General features: G+C 37.7%; 1 protein-coding gene across 1 annotated transcript in view; it reads left to right on the forward strand.

The window, feature by feature from the left end:
* Nucleotides 1-3,037: 3,037 nt before the first annotated feature.
* Nucleotides 3,038-18,610, forward strand: part of LOC145998841 (synaptotagmin-17-like) — a 222,382-nt gene continuing 206,809 nt past the window's right edge. Inside the window, exon 1 of the mRNA XM_083135510.1 lies at nucleotides 3,038-3,051. The gene's annotated coding sequence lies outside the window, so the exon portion shown is untranslated. The remainder of the gene's footprint in view (nucleotides 3,052-18,610) is intronic.

Genomic DNA, 18,610 nt, shown 5'->3' on the forward strand with positions numbered 1-18,610 from the left:
TGTCGCGGACCCCGTTCACCGAGAAAGACAAGCCCTGACGCCGGGCCGCTTGCCGCCGAGTCTCGTAGCGAATGTCAGGGAATACTCTGTAGTTAGTGTTATATTTTACATCGCTGCTTTTTCATGTATCCGATTCTTATTTTAGGAACAAGGAGGATGCTTATAACATAAAGTCTCGGGCTCTACTTATAACACTAACCTCAAACCCCCTTGCGAGTAATCCAGATTAACCCACTCCCCCCCTTGATAGTACACGACTTTCCAATGGAATATAAGAATTTTATACTATATCGCTAAATATAGTCCCAAAAGTATAATTTTCGACCCTCCCTCCCCGACTAAGAAATCCCTTGATAATCTAAGATTTAGCACTTTATCAAGAGCTTCAAATCTCTCACCTCCCTCAAATTTAATACTCAATCCTCCCACCAAAATTTCCATGACAATGTTAAACTTACTTTGATATCAAATGATGGACATTGCCGCCCCCCAAAATAAATTCTCAGTCCTCAATCCAGAATTTCCTCGATCGTTTAAGATGTAATCGTAATACACATGAGTTGGATGTACTCCTGACTTTAATGCTCAGCCCTCCTTAAATAAAATTCCCATCATAATCTGAGACTTAACACTCATATTCAAGAGTTGGATATTGTCCCCCCCAGCAATTAATCGTCAGTCCTCAACCAGAATTCATGTGGCAATTTAAGGTCTAATATGTAAGAGTTGGATATTGCCCCCCCTGTAAAAATACATATTACCCGTGACTACAAATGTATACTAGCAATGGCTAATTGATAAGGTAAATCAACTTGTGTCCAATGCTGTACTCTTCACTCAGTCAAATTTCCATCACAAAGAATTCCCCCTCAAAAAGTTGGGTGGATGGACTCAGCCTTTGTCCAGCTCCAGCCTCTAAGTACTTCCTTCTTTCATCTAATGCAGTGGTTCTCAAACTGTGGTGCGCGTACCCCTAGGGGTGCATGAATGACTTGAAGGGGGTACGCGATCAGCTCGGAAGAGAAATGTCGAGAATACCCTCTCGACAACAGAGCAGACTTCATTGTTTCAGATTTCATAGCTTTAACCCTGAACAGAAAACAAGGCTGATTTTGTCACTGACACTCTTACCTTCGTTTCATATGTTTTGAAACTAAATACTCGTTGAACGACTGGGTATATTATTGTTGAGGTCTATAAACATGATGCAATAATAGACAGGTACCTGCTACCTGCTGATAATACCTATTGGCAATGGCGCCGATTGGGTTCCAAAACTGGGGGTCGGGGCAAGGACAGTTTACTTTCCCTTGGTAGAAAAGGTTTAGCATAGTGAGAGGGCAAAAGTGGCAAAAAGTGGGTGGGGTGCAACTGCCCCTGACGCCCCCCTAATCGAGTGTACAACCAGACATCAATAAACTGTGTCAGGCTATGCAGGCACACCCTTCTCACTAGAAACTCTGAGGATTTACAATAACAACTCCAAACGAATGCCTCTCAGTTTGTTTACAAACATATTTTTGTTCTTTGCCTTTTTCAATAACTATGGAAAAAATATATGATAATTAAGTTTTTTAAATACTTCTTAGCAAACACGTGTTTTACATTTTTTGTAACTAATCATAAAGATTGTAAACGTAGAAACACCCAATAAAATAATAAACGTAGGATTCTAATGTTTCTTGTTTACCATCTTTCCACATACAGCCCAAATGCCATTTTGCTATATTGTAGATACACGCCTCCAACATACCAAAAACGCTCCACCAATCAGGCAGCCAAAAAATTCCCCAAAACCCACTATTCGGAGAAAACCTATGATGGGAGTACAGTGGGATCCATTAGTATTACCGTGCAAATTGTCCATGACTATTTTCATTAATTTTTCTCTTGCATCCTATGTGTTTTTAAGCGATGAATTTTTCTGTATGCTGGTGCAGAATTTCTCGACAGCTTGTTTTGAGTTTTCTTTTAATTCTTGGGTCAAATAAAGTGCACGAACATGGTGATGGGCAATTTGCACTGTAATACTCATGGATCCCACTGTACATTAGGCGTTTAGTTACGACTAAAGGGTACAGTGAGAAATAAGTTTGGAAACCGCTGATCTAATGGATTAAATATGGCACACCAAAGGTGTAAACGTTTTCACGTATATTTTAGAAAAATATATAAATGTTGAATTTTATATTATTTTAAAGACCCACCAAACGGCAGCATAACCTCCCCCACCGTGGCCACCCCTGATGTACTACGGTACTGCATCACTTGCCTTCTTCAGACAACGCTTTGCCACTGAGGTATGGTGATATGCAAGGACGCGCACAACATGAAGAAAAAGTCGCTTGTTTTACTTTGTTACTAGTAACTTAATTATATAGGTAAAAAAGTAATCATGAGGACAAGCTTTGATCTCACTCACTTGCTACTTATAGAGCATACTTTCTATTCGGCTAACGGGCAATATGGATGAAGGTAGGAATTCTTCCATGAGATTGTGGCACAGATTATACTACGATTGTGGTCTACCTGGCGGATTCCCGCTTCAACCGGAGGATTCTGAATCTCCCGTGTGCGATTAAGTCTACGCCGCGCAGTCGCGGCGATTAGTTACCAGAAAGCACGGTTGCTCCGCCAGTGAACGTTTTGGCGCCAGAGGGTGCTGAAGTGGCTTTCTCCAGCAGCGTTGTCGACTTTCAACGATTTCGCGCACCGCTTTTGCTATTCGTTTATCGTAACTTCCGCACCAATCTACGAAAGAATTAATGGAGGAGGCGCGTGGTTACAAACGTTTATCGAGTAATTTCCGGTTACCAGCTGGCGAGTTAAAGCAGTTTGTGTGTAGATTGACGACAATTGTTCGTGTTTGAGCATTTGCTAAACTGTTATCTGCGTGTGGATTCAGAAACATGGGAATGAAAGGAATGAAATTAGCCCTGCTTGAAGACGGTTCGAAGAGACATATCTAACTATTTCTACTAAGTGATTCTGTGAGGCGGAAAACAACGTTTTCACGCCACGCAGTAGACGACAACTTTCAAGATTGACAAGGTAAGTCTGAACAGCTGTTTCATGTTTTCTAGCTGACGACCTTCTTGAGTTTACGATGCTTGTCCCAGAGTAAAATTTCATCATTTTCATGAAAGTATGGATAACCTTCCTAGTTGAACATTTAGAAACAAAGCTGTTTTGAAATTTATTGCATTATGGGAAGTTTTTGTAGTTATTGTAGTAATAAACTAAAAAACTATTGTTAATAAAACATCCATACCTTATAACCCAATAACTTTAATCATAACTGAGCCACTGTTTTTATGTAATGGATGAGTTGATTCTCACACTTTTGATTGTTGTCTGTAACGTATATGTTGTTTATATTTGGTGTCTGAATGTTTCTTATTTTTATATTACAAGAAAGATCGATAGAAGTTGATTTTTATTGCAGTTGTTTTCAAGTAGATCTATCTTCCATATGATGTTGATCAGCTTTTCTGCTTCTGTCCAGTAGGGGCGCTACTGAACAATGCCTGCCCCCTACTGAACGGGCGACAAGTACAGTCGAAATTTGTATTCAGTCGTTACTTAGCGTTTAGTAAATTTATTTCTGATGTATGTAGCTGTAACTGCGACTCCCATAATATATACGTAATAATTTAAATCATTTTGTGTCATTGCTGGAATATGATTTATTCGAACCGATTTACTTCTCTTGCATACTACACAGGTTTTTAAGGAATGGAATTGCTCTGAGATTTGTGTGATGGTTGTCAATATTGTTTCGTTTATGTTTTGTTTCAATCATTGCATTACGAAATACATTACGACACATTACGACGGACAGTTATCATGCATCACAGTTCACATTAGTAATTACGTGAATATGCTAGAAATGCTTACTACTGTTATATATATATATATAAATATTGTGATAAGGAATCTTCAATTATTTTCATTAAACTGCAGCAGTTGTTTATTATTAATAATATTACGTACTTTAAATCTAATGCAATTGGAACTGAATTAAAATACTTTGGCATTGTTGACAAGTTCAGATTTGAGTTCACTCTAAATAGAAATTGGATTCGCCTTGCCAGTGGCGGCGATTAGGGGGACGAGGGGGGCAGTTGCCCCCCAGTTTTCGCCACTTTTGGCCCCGCACTATGCTAAATCTTATATACAAAGGGAAATATACTGTCTTTGCCCCCCTAGTTTTGGTACCTTGCATCCCCGGTTTTGTGACCCAATCGCCGCCACTGCGCCTTGCTTATTGTCCATAAGCATCTATAAATTGTTTGTTAATAATTCTTTATTTCTTGTACTTTTCACGATGCACAGATATCAAACAGAGATCACTATCTGCTCTTCTTCATGGTACCTGAACCATGCTTTAACGCACCGAAGAATAGTTACTCTAATAGAAAAGAATCAATTTAAAATGACGATGCGTGAATTGTCATGGCCAGATCCCGAACTGTCGAGAAATTTCAAATGATCGTATTTCAAATGGCTTAATTCTTGTTATTTTCTGCACTATAAATATCTGAAATTTCTTGAAATTAATATTTTTTATTCCACAAGCAAAATACAATCACTTGAGGGGGCAATAGTATGTAGAATTCGAGATTTTTCACTGCGTCCGCAAATGGCGAATTTTTTCAGTCCCGATTGTCGAGATTATACAATTTTCCTTCCAATCTCTTCTCGCACAGCCCTAGTTAAGGCAGTGAATTTGTTTCTAATGTCTCTGATAAAAATATTCTGTTAGATATGGCAGTTAATTGCTGTAACTAACAGCCTTTAAATCACAGAAAACAATATTATTTGTAATACAATATCGCTACAATTTCACCATTCGAATTACATAAATATTTCCAGATACGTCAGAGGGGGCGGGGGCAAGCTCCCCTCTGCCTCCCCTCCTTGTGGGCGTCCTTGGGCCAACTCATGCTCATTCTACTGAAGGTTTTGGGTTCGATTCCATGCCATGAGAGTTTTCAGAATAATTACATGATATCACTATTCTCAACGTCGGAATTAGCCAGAAGTGGCAGAAAAGGGACTGAAATAAAATTACAAGTACTTCAATAACTTGCAGGAAATACAGTATAATATTAATTTTTCGTGGCAGCGAGAAAAAACAAACAAATTATATCATTATCAAATTATGTTGTAAGTTTAGATAAATTTCATTTAAACAACGTGGTATTAAACAGCCTTTCTATTACAAATGTTAAGTAATGCAGAAGGTTAGGCAACACACATTGCACCTGTAACACATTCAACACTAGCGTCACTGCTTCCAGCCCGGTTACAAATATGGACATAATATTAATTATTAGAATGTTACATGTGGAATCAGGCTAGCTACTAAAATCAGGAGCTTGTTTGGCGTTCATACAGAAAACTGTACCAGTCTCTGCAAATAATAAAATCAAATGGTAGATTTGTCAATCAATTTCCAAATTTAAATGATTGTATTGACATGTTTTTTTAACTCTTTGTCATTGGAAAGAACCTGAGATTAGTTTCCCATTCATTTTGTGCCGACCACATGTTGAGTTGAGATTTCTCTTTCGCTTAACCGTCTTTAATTCGCATGTGAAAGGAGGGGGGGGGGCTTGCGTACCACCTGGGCAATTGCTTGCAGTTGGTTTCATCAAACGGAACATGTGTTTTGGAAATTTCAATTTAGAACTTCATCTGGGTTCAGACAAGAGCACGATTACTGTTTTATGCACAGTTTACAATTTCGGTTGTAGTCTGTGGTCCAGTGTGGGGCATTCGGAGAGAGGAACAAGTTAAATTAATAATCGCCAGCCTGTACAGGAACTTTAATTGAATTTCAAAATTTTGCCTACAAAAATAGCAAGCGTCAATTACCGTATCACGCCGCAGGCGTTAGTCGAACCTAGGAGCCGGGCATTCTAAATAAATAAGCTAATCATGTTATAAAAAGGTTCCCGCTGAAGCATTGAAAAAGAGCTTCTTAAAAGCTCATCCGACAGCGACCTTCAGCAAAGTTGGAGAAACTCCGCTGACATTGCATTAAAAAATTAAATCAGGAATCAGCATTTCCTCAGAATTGCCGTTGCCAAAGGACGCGATCGAGGCAACCGTCGTAACGGCCGATAGTTCGAATTACATTTAATAGGTCGCCTGAGAAAATCTCCTTCTTAGTTGTCTTCCGTTTTCCGTCGGATGAAGTAGTTACAAAAGAATTCCGTTTCTAGTTGCTTTCAGTTTACGTTGAATTCAGCTATCGCGAGAGAGCTCCACAGTTGTCATAAGTTTAGAAAAAGGAGCGAACGAACGATCGGGAAGTTTGAAGTTTATCGTTTAAAATATCGGTCTACGAAAGTACAGAGTTTGAAGCCCGGAGTTGCTCCCTCGTTCGTTTTATTACAGAGTAGGGCCACATCGCAACGAGGACCAGCGGAGAAGAGATTGCAGCAGAACTACAGGTAAACGAACATTCCTTATGTCTTTCCTCACCCTGCCTGTTCAGTCAAAGGTAGTGTTTTTAAATAGATGTCCGTGTCTTATTTGACGGGGCTAGTCTCCTTGCAGTTTGAGTGTAGACGTAGCTGTACAGAGCTACCCCCTTTTTCTTACAACGTTCCTCTCGCTTAGCAAGCGAGTGACTAAAGGCTGTCATAGCCTATCTTCGATCCCCCTCTGGGTCTTGAGACGTTACATTGTAAAATTTGATTTTTGTACCCTTCTGAGCGCTTAGAAAATTTTTAATCGAAAATTTAAGAATATTATGCCAGGAGATTAGACTAACGTGTTCTCCTGTCAGATTGAACTTTTGGAGATTTCAGGTAATTCTAATTTATGTAGCTACTTGGAAAGCTTATAAAATATTTTTCAATTGCGTTATAAAATGTAAAGAGTTCACTGTTCATAAGGTTCATAATGTAAGGAGTTCACTGTTCTTTATATGCCAAGTCCTACCTCCGGCCCCCGTGGCACATCGCGCTACGAAGCCAGGGATTCCGGGTTCGAATCCCGACCTGGCTATGGATGTTTCTGAGTGTCCATTCATCAAATTCATTTTGTCATCACTCATCCCCATCTTCGAAAATTAGCCAATGGTGACACAAAAAGCGAAGTAAAATAAAGCAAATCAATCAACCAAGTCCTGCCAAGTGTTTTTTCATTGGGTGACGCGTGGTCAGCGTGTCGAGCCCCATCGCCGCTGTTTTCTATCTTTCGAGACCGGAGCACGCTACTCCTGCTCCCAAGTAGCTCACCAGTTGTCATCACGATGCTGAGTCAGCACTGAAATTTTGGTCCCACCCGGGTTCGAACGCAGGACCACTCTAGTCAAAGGTGAGAGTGCTACCGATTCAGCTACGCGGAAGCAAAGGAGTTCCCTTTCCACACAGTCAAATTATTAGCTGTCTGCCATTTGAAGCGAGCGAAGATTGCTAGCTCCAATCATTGCCAGATGATGGCTGTGATGAGACCAGCTGACTACCCGTCAACCAATGACAAAACTGTTGGGAGGCTCCGACTTTAGGAGGACTGAAGCGCCACGGAGTTTCGTTTAAATAAATAAATTTTTCCTATTCCGCGGAGCAGTCAAATCTGCTTGAAGCAGCTTGTAAACATGAAACTTAATGGTGTTAATAGATACTCCCTCTGTCCCATAATTATTGTCCGGTACATTTTTGTTTGTTGTGTAATAATAATTGTCCGATATTCAAACTGTGACATTGGTGTATACAGAAGAAGAACATGAAACACGGGAATGAGTCACACAACTTCATTACTCAAGGATCAGTACAAATTGTACTTTCCATCTGCCTCTTAGTCTGTAATTCCTGTACTACCGTTTTGGCATACCGGACTATATTTATGGGACAGAGGGAGTATTAGGTAACATGTATGGTACGAGGGACGTTCATAAAGTAATAATTATTGCCAAGAATCAGCATTTCTTCACAAACTCCACACAGAGTAACACACTTCTCCCATCCATGGTACCAACTTGCGGATGCCGTTGTTGTAGAAGTGCTGTGTCTGGCTGTCCAGTAAGTCATCCACCACAGAAATGACGTCATCATCGTCATCGAAATGCCCCAAACGCAGGGGCTTCTTCCTATCTGGAAAGAGCAAGAAGTCGCTGGTTGCGAGGTCTGTGTGTGTGTGTGTGTGTAATTTTGTTCAAAAGGGGGTGAGAAATGATCGAATTTTCCTTGGACCCTCTGCTGTATACAGATAAATAGGCACTTCATAGTGTCTTTGGTTATGCTACGACCATAAACACCAACGAGACTAACACGACAGACGTACAGATGTTACGCATGTTTTCGCACGTTTAATCGCAGAAAAGAGGCTGAATGATGCGTGGGTTGAGCGATGACATTGAGCCTCTTTCTCACGCATTGTTCAGTAGCAGATGTTCCTGCTGTGTCGTTGATGCGAGAGAGAGAGAGAGAGAGATAGAGAGAGGATCAATTGGAATCGACCAGTTGTGCTTTCACCTCGAGCATTATGCAGACAGAGAATAACACCCCCCTTCCCCAGCCTACCAAGTTAAATTGACAGCACTGTTTCCCATCCAATACATTTGATTTATATCTGCCGCTCCAGGGCTTACCAAAGTAAAACAAGTTGGAAATTGATGTCATAGAATTATGTATGCTCTATTAATCAAGGTAACATATGCAGGTGGTGTCCATCCGGAACTTCGTGTGTTCGGTAATTTCCGATGTTATTCCTTCAACATTGGCTTTGTAGTTAGCATGTTATCATTTTTCTGAACAGAAAAATACTCATTTTATTCGATATATGCCCCGAAAGCATGGCAAAGCCAATATCAAATATGTAACAAATTGAAACTTCAAGAGTTCCTTCTTTGGAAACAATAGCAGAAGAGTGGCACATTGGGTACTAGGAATCAGCAAATAATTCAGTACTTACAAATTATATTATTGACATTTTCTTATTGTTTATACTTGAAAGGATGGTTTTGTTGTGAGTCATTCCATCTCAAATCACGTAGGTAAGGTATGAATGTGTCTCTTGACCAACACTATTTTTTGAATATATGTACAGTATATATATACATACACACAAACGCGCACGCGTATATATCTGTACATATAGGCCTATATCTACATATAGGCATATATATGTGTGTGTGTGGAGGGGTGTATGTATGTGTGTGTATACTCTCCATTGACACGGGTGGGACAGACGGACTACAATTTTGATTATTCTTTTGATATTTAGGCAGCAATTTTCTTAAAGTTTCTGTGCAATGACATATGAAACTTAACACATTTGATTAAACATAACTACCCTTAAAATACTATCCCAGATTTGTAGCTGTAAGCGAATATTTTTGTGGCACGGGTGGGACAGACGAAACACTTCCCCTTCACTTAATAATAAATTTATTTAAATTTCTGTGAATTTCCAAGTGATGAAAATACTTGAATTTTTATGTATGTTACAATTTTAGATTGCCATATGAAAACATGCTTATGTTCGAAGTTATGCCATAAGCGATTAAAACTTCCGGTCTAATTTAATTGACCACTGCTTGAAACCAGTTCTTGGAATGGTGAGAGATGTTCACTTTATTTCATTTTCTGACCACAAGTATTATTGGTAAGTTATTGTTTGGGACAGAAACTTGAATTTTTCCTGGAGACACACTAACCTTTACAACAATCGTAAGCAATACGTGTATTTGTTATTCCAGGGGGAAAATAAAAATGAAAGACTTTAAAATTTCACCGGTGTCAAAAAAAACTTTTTTTTTTCTCACGATATTTGAAAAATTGATTTCTTTATCAATGTAAAAAAGACACGAAGTCTTCATCAGTTTTATCTTTCGTGACCTAATTTTGAACGAATACATGTTTTCACACGACTTCGAAAACGCACACTTTTCCTCGCATCTACCTAGGTATATATCCTGTAACTTAATAATACAAACTATAGGTGAAAGTATTTCAGGTTTTAATTCATGTCCGTACACTCTATCAAATATTTTGTTTTTTTAAAAATCGGTGATGGTCAAGGGGGCACATTTATACATACGTATCTTGCGTGCCTGATTTGAGATAGAATGACCCTCGTATATTTTATTTCTCTGATTTATATTATCATTCATTTTTCTCTGTGCACGTTTGTCATTTTTTAAATTGAAATTACTATATTATAATTGAGAAGTTAGCTCCAAAAAGGGCACATAGAGGACATGGCAGTTTTCGGGAAATCAGCTGTGAAAGATTTGTTGCAATAATACAAATACATGTTTATTACAAATTGATGCCTATTAATCAAGAAAACAAATACCATATTCTCTATACATGAAACATATCTGTTTTTATACAGATATGACAAAATTTTTGCATGCATGTTATATGCCCTTCTTATGTAGAACGACTGAAACCAAAATACATATGATTTAACAAGTAATGTCTTAAGAACTGCTCTTGCCCAAGAATACATTAGATTACTGGCTCACACATGTTATAAAAAAAACATTATGTTATTTCTCAACTTTTCAATTTCCATTTCCATCACTATCTTCATCACTAATTTCCTGAACAATGGATTCATCTAGGGAATGTGGTGCACATTCCTCTAGTAGTACTTCTATGCAGCCAATGCTCTTTTGGTCCATGAACTTGAACAGTGACCTTACATCTGCCAATTTTGCACTTTTTCTTCCGGTTGCTTTAGCACCATTTGGATGAATAGTGCGCTACACAGATCGGCCACACTTTGTTTTCCAGTACTTAAAAGAGCAAAATGTAGGTTCATAAGTAGGTGAAGCCAGCAAAGTTCCATCAGCTCTGTATTTCATTTGCACAGTATTCGGAAATTGTTCCGACCAATAGGATTTTTCAAAAACATAGGCTTCAAGGCGCTCCTGAATTTCTGTTTCTCTTGTTTACTTCTTGTTTCCATTCACTCTTGTTTACCGGTTTCTTTCCACCTAGTTTGGAAACCTTTAATGCTGGTTCTGAATTAATAGTAGTAGGCCTACTCATTTTTACACCCGTCCAATGCTGGAAAACACACAAAATTGAAGATCATTTTCATTGCGCATTTGTTCAAACAAACAGGGCTACCACACTCAAAGATTGAAATATCCTAGAGATTTTACACAGACTAGTGCAGAAAAACATGGTGAATCTTTTAAAGCGTTCTCCATAAAAAGGGCACATACCGATATGTGCCCTTATTGGAGCTAACTCCTCAATTATTAATACTGGCTTACATGGCCATATGCTTATAAGTAGGCTTGCGAGCTACAACACCAGGAGTCTCGGGTTCGAATTCAGGCCTGGGCATGGATGTTTGTGAGTGTCCAGTCCATTCAACAATTTCATCATGACATCACTCGTACTCATCTTCGTGATTAGCCAAAAGTGGCAGAAAAGTCAAGTAATATAAACCCAATGAATTATTAAAAGTACGTTTCTTTTTGGTTGTTCTGTAGTTTTGTCTTCATTGTTTCTTTGTTCTCTGTTATATAAAGCTTATATTATCTATATATGCCCTTACCTATGTAGATAATGGCTGGTATTGGGTGACAAAGCAACCGTGGATGAACTTCTTCAGGTAAATACATTATTATTGATTGATTAATTTATATTTTACGTCGCATTTCAGCTAGTTTTGGCTAAGCGCGACGATGGATATGAATGGCGATAAAATGAAAGAAATGGATGAAGGGACAATTACAAATATATATATATATATATATATATATATATATATATATATATATATATATATATATATATATATATATATATAGACGACAAGTCAAGCCCCCGCATAGGATTATACTAGTGCGTCCAGGCTCCAGAGCCTCTTTGGCCTACATTATTGCAATAACGGGATGCACTACGTGGAACCGAGGATGACTTTTGTGTTCCACACTCCAAATACATTATTATGGGGAAATGGAATGCACACAGTGGCGTGCGCAGGATTTTTGAAAGGGAGGTGTTACGTATACGTTTGTAGTAGTCAGCCCTCATTTTGACATCTTTTCCTGCCTTTGACGTTCATTTTTTAGGAACACTGGGCAAAAGGGGGGTTATGTCCCCCCTTGGGCACGCCATTGAATGTACACTACTTCTTTGAATAAAGAATAAGAAGCCATATCAACCTACAAAGCCAGGGGTTCCAGGTTTGAATCCTGGACAAAGTATGGAAGTTTCATTGTGTTTGTTCCTCATCCATTTCATCAATTCATCTTCATTGTCGCGATTAGCTCAGAAAGGTAGAAGATAAACTTAAACAAAGAGAAATACAAATATCCGGCGTTTCAAAAAGGTTAGTTCCACTTACACCACCTTGTAGTAGAAACTCGATTTCTTCTTCCAGTGAAATAACAACATAAAATCATTTATGATTTCACACCTCTGTACTTCCCATGGTTGCCATGGTGTTTCCAGAGCCTTTTAATTGTATACCGATGCTCTCTTGTTTATTTCAGCCGTCATCATCGTCATTATCTGGAAACGGTGGAAAGGCAACGTAAAATCACTGAGAAGAATGAAATAACGTGCCTACTGGCGCTTGTTAATTTTCCACATGGCGTCAACAAGGTCTGGGTTCGTGCTCGGGAATATTACATCCGAAGGTTGCAAGAATCGCACGCTTAGTTTTGTTGTTCAATGGCTTAGGAAGCAGCCATTTGTTGCCATAGCAACCAAAGACGAAATAAATTATGAGACAGGTATCCACTGGGATTTAACCCGTAAAGCTTAGCTTGAAGTAACGCATTTAAACACGAACTGTGACAAGAGGGCATGCACAACCATGGTGTTTTCCTGCAGTTGCCGCTGGTAGGGATTGTGCATATTCGAAAGCGAGACAGGTACTGTTAAAATTGAGTCGGGAACGAGACTTAGTGTTCGAGACAACCCTCCCCTCCAAATATTTTTCGCAAAAACTGAAAAACCTTATCCAATATAAGTCACAAGTGGTCTAAAATATTTACTAAAAAAAAGAAAAGAAAAAAACACTGATGTTAATGTTAATGGCACAATGGACATCGAGAGGGGGTCGAACAGCTCCGTCTGGAAATTAAAGTTACAAAAAGTAAACAAACAGAAAGCTCGTTACTTTTAATGTTAATAAGAATAATAAAGTTAAGTAAGTTATTATTCGAACAGAACAATGAAATAAAAATTGCGTTAAATCGAAAAAAAAATAAGCGTTTAATACAGTAACGAGTTTATGTTTTCATTTTCTGTCATTTAAATCACAGAATAAATGGTTTCAAAGTCTTCAAAATTCCAAAAAAAATAGAGTTTTAAGCGAGAGCTTACAGAACATAAACGCTACAGCTAAAATTTTCTCCTCACTTATAAAGCTTTTTTTAATGAGGTGTGTAAAAGTCAATAAAAAATAGAATAACTATGTATTTGTATTTCGGTACACGAACTGTGTGACATGTATGTACAAAAAATCAAACGAAAAACAGTTGTGTTGGATATTCATTCATTTGTTGAATCGAGTATACTATACAAGGCTATACTACTACCACTACTACTACTAATAATAATAATAATAATGATGAATTTGGAATAAAATTTGTTTGTTATTATTAGTTTATAAAAGTTATTATTTTATAATAAAACATAAGCATAATAATAATAATTGTTAATATTTCTACTATTCAAGTTTCATGAATTGCCCGACCCCCATAGAAAAATTTCTGCCGACGCCCATGGGTACAAACAATGCTCCCAGGACATTAACACCACATTTTGGTCAATGTTTAACTTCAGATCAATTGTTTTAATCAACATCATTGTAACAGCACTGGGGCTAAACCTTGTCAAAATGTGGTGTGAATTTCTTGGGACCACTGTCTGTGTCGCTTTAACACCATTTACAGTGTTCAGAATATAATTTTCTACAAAGAAAAAAAAAAAGTTATCTTTTCGTGAAACAGTTCCTGTAGTTACAAAATATCGACAAACATCACAATACACTTCTTCGAGGGCAGAACCGTGTTAAAAGGAAGTATTTATTTTTCAGAAAAGAGGGGCTCCCCGATGGCGCAGTGGTAGCGTCGTCGCCTTGTAATCAAGGGGTCCCGAGTTCGATACTCGTTGGAGACACATAGTGGTTCGGATCCAACTTTAAACTGTAGGTTCAGTCCCGATTAGCCTTACTGTGCATAAAGTGGACTTCAAACATCAACTCAATCAATCAATATTTCAGAAAAGAGGGGATGGGAAATAGAATACTATGCAGAAATGTACAGTCATGGACAAGTCCGGGTTGTAACATCGCAACAGACTTTCAACGGGATCATTACAACACAGATGTGTCCGTGAATGTACAGGAAGTTTAGATTTTATGTAGCAATTGGCTATATTATATTACCAGCTGTTATGTACGTACTGTATATGTTTTGTATTGAAAAATTGTCGAAAATAGGACCATTCCGATTGGTCATTTCATTTCGTCCTTCGCTAGTCTCCTGCAAGGAAAGGTCTGGAATTATATATGTGCAGACCCGGAGCGCACAGAACTTGAAATGAATCAAATCTAAGTTCATGTACTTTTGATGCATCGATTGACACTCTTAAATATATAATTTTGGTAAATTTGAAATGATCCTGTCTGATCTTCTCAATTGACCCACTTTTAGTGTATTACACGGAAGAGCAGCTGATAAAATTACCCTCTAATGCATTTCCGTGTGTATTTTGATGCACTAAAAGTGCAGTTTATACATTTTAATGCATTCTGCAGTGTGGAGTCAACATATTTGTGTCAATTGACACATTTTGGATTCTGTGTGACCTAACAACACTGTATAAACAACATATTACAATTGCAGTTATAAATATTAGTCCAAGATATATCAGGTGTATTATGTGTTTTTTAAATATTTTTATCACATTTCAAATATCTTTCTTTAGGAGGGGTGTGCAAGACTTACTGACCATAACCAAAAATGAGTACATTTGTCAATGGTATGCTCTGCACAAATATGATATAAAACAATAAGAAAACTGTAACTTAAACATGTTCTTATCTAAGTAATTAATTGCAATAATTTAAAGAAGAAATTTCCTTATGATATGACACCACAGAGAAATGTTGAAAACAGATTCGTGGTTTATTTTTTTTATTTTTTTACGTGTAAATCGGATAGGAACAAGAACGCATTTGACCTTCTCTCTGATTGTCGAGATTCCGCACTCGTCTCTTCAGCCACCCTTCCCCCTCATTCCCTTGGTTGTGGAGAATTGAGCGGGGGTGCGTTATTAGCAGTAATTAACCCCTCAGCCACATGATTAGTAACCATGGCAACGGGAAATGGATCCTCGAGAGTGTAACCGTATGTAATAATTTCACCAGAGGAGCTTCTTCAGCGGATTACACGTGTAAGCTATCAGTCCGTTCCCTTTCTCCTCTCACACTCTTTCGAGATGGGTGTCTCTACTCGATGAAACGAGAATGCTGCGGATTGACGAAATTTAATAGTGTAATTGATTTAATATTTGCTGTCTGTGACGACTAAGTATCGTTTAGTAAAATCCAAAGTGAAATTCAGCCACGTCAAGTAAGTTGAAAAGTAGCAGATGAATTATCTTCTTTTCTAACTTTGCTTCCTAATATTTATTTGTAAAGGGTTTACGTTGATTTCACAACATACAGTCACCGGCAGTGAAAGTGGAACACTCACCTAGATCTTGGAATACTCGCTTCCCTGCAAGGTGTTGTGTGTTGCCTAAATTTACGGCGGTGGTAGAAGTTGTCATTCAAAATTTGCTATTAAAAATCCACTTATCGCCGTAGTTTATTCCTGTACTGGAGCATATCTTGATGCAGTGACTAAATTCAAAGCGTCATGATTTCACATTCTGTGGATTGTTTACAGCACCCGTTTGAACGATGAATGACAAAATAATAAAGAATGAAACAGAATAAAAACAGGGCCGATCGGACAATTTAAATCTGTTCCCATTTCCTCTCCTCTACATTTATATTTCTAATAATCGTCCCTATCTTACACTCTGTAGATTTTGCAGCCTTACACTTGACATATCGATAGGGTTACCACACGTCCTATTTTTCCCGGACATCTCTTACATTGTAGTCTTATGCCCGGCGTCCGGGAGGAATTTAAAAAAAACAAACACAAATGCTCTACATTTTACGCGTCACATAATTTGAATTTAAAAAATACATGTTTAGTTAACAAAGAGAAAAGACAAAACAACATCGCGCAAGTTACAAGTCTATGGACTGCACTCCCGAATTTAATAGTGACATTTATTTTGATTCGGACATTGCAAGAAAGCGTGTTGTGCTATAACAAGGACTGAAGCTAATATAATCAGCGATTTTTTTAGGGCCACACATTCTGTTGGAATTTTTGCTTTAAGGTTTATATCGATGAAAGTAAGGCGTTTACCACCTCAAATGAAACTTATGGAACCATTTCAAATAATGTTTTGTTAATTTCTGGATATTTGTTTACCATTCTAAATATTGTAAGAGTACTTTCAAGTCTGCACAATGGACTGATTCTGCACAATTTCAAAGTTCGGCTGTTCAGATTTTGACTAAACCTGAAATTCTGAGAAATATTGGCTCAAAAATAAGAACTACGATTGAAAATACGTATAGTAAGAAGTGCATTGTCTATCACTGATTACAAATTTGGGAATTTTGTATTTAAGAAATCCTTATTCTTTAAAACTGAAAATGAGTCAATTTTACATCATTCGCTAGGACGTTCTATTTAGTGTATTATTTACTGCGAATGATTTGTGTCCTACATTTTGACGTAATGTCCTACATATTGAGACAACATGTCCTACTTTCCCATCATACCTAGATAGTGATCTGGTAACAATACTTATCAAAACCTTTCGTACGTTCACTGCCGGGGGGGGACATTTGTCACTAGGCTCTGCTGGTCGCAAGTCCAGAGGGGCCGTACAAAAATGAGACGACGAAGGGGCAGAAACAATCGACTATTAAAATTCCTTAATATTCTGATAATATCAAAATAAAACAACGTCAAGTCCTTTTACTTGCTTATTTCATGATAGAAGGTAGAAGTTTTAATCAGATTTTATGTATATATTTTAAAGTTTAAACAAGTGTTTGTAATACAGAGCATGCTATAAGTGGAAGTGGGAAGTGAAGTACCGTAATAATATCCCTGTTAATAATATAGTAATAATAATAATAATAATAGTAATAATAATATCGGCAGGGCACAAAACAAAGGATAGCTTAGGGGCACACATTTTATAAATCCCCCTGTTCGCTGCTCTCACAATTGCCAAGAGACTGCATTGCATACCCTTCTCTTGGCACAGTCTGCTTTTATCTAGTAAATACGTTTTTCAGTGAGCCCTTCGCGGAGTGGAAAATCTGAGGAGCAAGCAACAGAGACATGTCACGAATTGCTCCGAATTAGAGCAAACGAGAGGACAAAAGGAAATGCAAAACAGGTCGGGATTTCAAACAAGCTCTGCGGAAAAGTCTAATTAGGGCAGGACTTGTAAAATGAGTTCACGGACTCATCGTTGCCTCTCAAATAAAACGGAACGGAACTGCTGCAGAGCTAGGATGTATGGCATTATTCGGAACGTGAGTCTTTTATTTGTGTTTTGGACATGAGCAGGATCTAGTTCGTGAGAACAACGTATCAATTCTCACAAATGTTCAGAGCTGCAAATATGAATTTAGGGGACTGCTAGAGGTTCCGAAGAACAGACCCGGATTTATAAATTTGCAGGCCAGAGTCTAATGTCATTATGTAGCCTCCTACTGACTTCAGGCTCTGTGAAGAAGGAAAAGGAGAGGATACCCACATTTTACGAACTGATGCGGATTTTATGCTCGATATTTAAATTTTGGCAAGTTTTTTTTCTGCAGATATATATATATATATATATATATATATATATATATATATATATATATATATATAATGTCTCTATTTACAACGGTTAGGTCAGGTTTTGTTGTTTCACATTCTTTTGGTACACACACACACACACACACACATACACACACACACACACACACATATATATATATATATATATATATATATATATATATATATATATATATATATATATATATATATATATATATATAATATGCTATCCCTTTCAAAGCCATTTTTCCTTCCCAATAAAGATAATTTTGTATGCGAAGGTCTCCCTGATATAGAATGTCTTGTTGCAGCTTATATTAGTTTCATGGAGTCTGTCTAACAATGAGACACGCAAATCGATCTCATTGGACCTGTTGAATTTTATGACCTGCTCATTATACCCATTGTTCGGAATTTATATAATATTTACTCGATTGATTGATTGATCGATTGATTGCTTTATTTTACTTCGCTTTTATGCCACTTTTGGCTAATTGCGAAGATGGAAATGTGTAATGATACCATGACATTGATGAATGAACACTCACAAACATCCATGCTCAGGCCGTGATTCTAACCCTAGACCCCTGGCCTTGTACCGCGATGTGCTAACCACTCCGTCACGAGGGATATTACGTAGTTTTCAAAGATTTTCGACTCCTGGACAGTTCCAAAGGATTTATTAATTGATTTTAAACTAGT

This window comes from Lepisma saccharinum, chromosome 14, assembly GCF_977018435.1.
Source record: "Lepisma saccharinum chromosome 14, izLepSacc3.1, whole genome shotgun sequence".
Taxonomy (NCBI): Eukaryota; Metazoa; Arthropoda; class Insecta; order Zygentoma; family Lepismatidae; genus Lepisma; species Lepisma saccharinum.